Source organism: Rana temporaria, chromosome 13, assembly GCF_905171775.1.
Source record: "Rana temporaria chromosome 13, aRanTem1.1, whole genome shotgun sequence".
In the NCBI taxonomy this organism is placed as follows: domain Eukaryota; kingdom Metazoa; phylum Chordata; class Amphibia; order Anura; family Ranidae; genus Rana; species Rana temporaria.
Window position 1 is genome coordinate 22,563,226 of NC_053501.1, and position 3,232 is coordinate 22,566,457.

The 3,232-nt window shown below is 40.9% G+C and overlaps 1 long non-coding RNA gene across 1 annotated transcript; it reads left to right on the forward strand.

Annotated features, from left to right (window-relative positions):
* Nucleotides 1-1,182: 1,182 nt before the first annotated feature.
* LOC120920892 lies at nucleotides 1,183-2,988 on the forward strand. The gene is made up of 2 exons (XR_005744802.1): nucleotides 1,183-1,297; nucleotides 2,726-2,988. It is a non-coding gene; the product is annotated as an uncharacterized LOC120920892 (long non-coding RNA).
* Nucleotides 2,989-3,232: the final 244 nt, after the last annotated feature.

Here is a 3,232-nt window from a genome sequence, read left to right on the forward strand (position 1 = left end):
GATTGACGTCTGTTCCTCCCGGCGGAAAAGGCCCCACCCCCGTATTGCGTAGGCGCGCACGAGTTACGGGGTTTCGGAAAGAAGCCGAACATGCAGAGCGCAGGCGCCATATAGAGCCGACTCACATCTCCACATGTTCAGCTTTTTTCGGAAACCCTGTAACTCATGCGCGCCTACGCAATACGGGGGCGGGGCCTTATCCGCCGGGGGGAACAGACGTCAATCATCTGGGCGACCTCCCAGATGACAATCCCCCTAGGCATAGAAACGCCTACTCCCGTGGGGAGAAGTAGATTGAAAAAATGGATTACAAGGTACGTAAAGCATAAAAAAAAACTAATTGCGGACAGTACTTGTTACGAATATAAGGGAATTGGTCAGATATACATGCTATTAGGGTGAACCTCCGCTTTAACTCCAACTCCAAACTAGCTAGACTGGAGTTCCAGGACTGTCCTTTAGAAACATTTTTTTTTTTAAAAGAAATGATACTATTACTGTATATTGTGATTTGTCCAGGAATTTATTCTTGCAGACTTGTAAAGTTACCGAAAAGTCCACTCGGTGACATCTTCTAAAATTCTCAACGGTTTTCCATTTCGCTTTATTTCACGCTCATTTAGTATTGCCTTAAAGATGTTAATTGTACTCATGCAAAATTTCTCCTGAATAGCTCAATAGTTTCAGCGTCCACAAAATGATTCACGCTCTTTGTGTGCATGATAAGAGTATATATGGAATCATTACAATATATTATGTCTGAGCGCAAAGAAAAAAGGGCTCTGTGCGGCGTCAATGGCTCTTCAGCCTAAGGATCTTCCCAAGTTTCCATCCTGAAGCCTAAAACATGTTCAATTAATTAGAGTTTTGGGGATCACTGCACAGACATAAAAAGCAGCGATAAAAATGATTGTGACGACGAGATATCCTTTAAAACGCTCAATGAAATGTCTCGCTCGCAAAGTTAAGAAAGTCTATTGTTAGAATGGCGAGTATCCCTCTTTATTGATGTCATAAAGAGCGTATTTATGGGCTGAAGATATTAAGATGGATTCGAGAAATGGAACTTCTAATTCAACCTTTCAGGGCCAGCGTCGGGCACTTCTGCACGCAAATCTACAATAATAAAAGGCTACCGCCTATTGCAATTTAACCCTAATCCAAATAAAGAGATCACCCTATTGAAAAAAAAAAAAAAATCTTTATTTTTTTATTTTATGCATTTCCAGATTTAATACAGCCTTGGACAAATGAAGCTTTGAAACAGCCAAGGAGGATTTGAATTCATTAATTTGCGGTAAGTGTAAGATTTTTTTTTCTCTGTGTCTATCAAAGATGAAATATTTAACCTGAACATAGCGGTCAAATAGCTGCTCGCATAAAATGACATGTTTACAGCATCCGTCCCTGAGATTTACATTTTTATGAAAAAAAATAATAGAATATAGCCTCTCTATTAAACGGGAAACTCATATATGGGCTTTGCATGCTCAGCTAGACAGTGAAGCGCGATAGACAATTGCAAGGTTTTAACACCAAGTCAAGGATTTCACTAACTGTTCCTATTAAAGAACAATAATAAAGATCTGCCCCAACTTATTTATTATTATTATTATTTTTCAATAGGAACCTTTCAAAGTGAAGTGCTTAAGAACACAATCAAGCAACAGGTCTTGGTAATGGGCTAGGTTTTGAAAGTAAAACTTCACTCAAAAGAGTTTAAAGAAATGACAGTAAAAAAAAAAAACGAAATAAACCAGTTATTCTGTTAAAGGAACACTAAAGGCAAAGGGCCAGATTCACGTAGAAGTGCGGCGGCGTAACGTATCGTAGATACGTTACACCGCCGCAAGTTTTCATCGCAAGTGCCTGATTCACAAAGCACTTGCAATGAAAACCTACGCTGGCGGCCTCCGGCGTAAACCCGCGTAGTTCAAAGGGGCGTGTGCCATTTAAATTTGGCGCGCTCCCGCGCCGGACCTACTGCGCATGCTCCGTTCTGAAATTCCCGCCGTGCTTTGCGCGAACTGACGTCATTTTTTCCAACGGCGACGTGCGTAGCGTACTTCCGTATTCCCGGAGGTCTTACGCAAACTAAGTGAATTTTTAAATTTCGACGCGGGAACGACGGCCATACTTTATACAGCACATACGTGTGCTGTGTAAAGTTAGGGCACCCAAAACGACAACTAAATTTGCGACGGGAAACTAGACTAGCAGCGACGTAGCGAACGCGAAAAACCATCGTGGATCGCCGTAACTCCTAATTTGCATACCCGACGCTGGTTTACGACGCGAACTCCCCCCAGCGGCAGCCGCGGTACTGCATCCTAAGATCCAACAGTGTAAAACAATTACACCGATCGGATCTTAGGGCTATCTATGCGTAAGTGATTCTATGAATCAGTTGCATAGATACTCTGAGAGATACGATGGAGTATCTGAGATACTCCGTCGTATCTCCTTTGTGAATTTGGGCCTTATTTTTTTTTTTTTTAAATAACAAACATGTTATACTTACCTCCACTGTGCAGCTCGTTTTGTCTTCTGGGGTCCCTCGGCGGCTGTCTCGGCTCCTCTTCGCAAAAGCTTTCCACCTTCATATTCGCATGCCCTCTGATACGGTGCTTAATTGCACATATGATATGTTCTGTTTAATATACATGATGTATAGGTATATACCAATATACACATATGAACCAATAACAGTCTGTTCTTTCTTTAGAAAATTTATTAGCTCCCGAAGAAGCGGTCACCCGCGAAACATGTCGAGCTTGATTGTGATCTACCACTACATATGCTAGTCATCATATACCTTTGATGCCTTTTCTGGATCATTATTGGTTAATTCTGACCCTTGTTGTTTAATACAGTTCTCTGTGTTAATTTGTCTATGTTTTTAATGTGCTTTTTATATATGCATTTACTGTAATGTTGGTCCAATAACCCCTTTTGGGAAATTGCATCAATAAACATATTTTAATGTCACAATTGGTGCCTATAAAGTCCATTCTTGTTCCTCTCCAACAACCAATTTTCCAATATATGTAGGACGTGGCACTGCACTACTATAGGACACCCACAGTTCCATCCTGTGTGTGGTGTACTTTTTCTTTTTTGTATTCTCAATAAATGGACTTACTTTTACACCTTTTGGTATTGAGTTTATATGTGTTTGAGAGCCATGAGCGCTGGTTTTAGTGCTTTTTTCAGTGCCACCATATGTGTCACT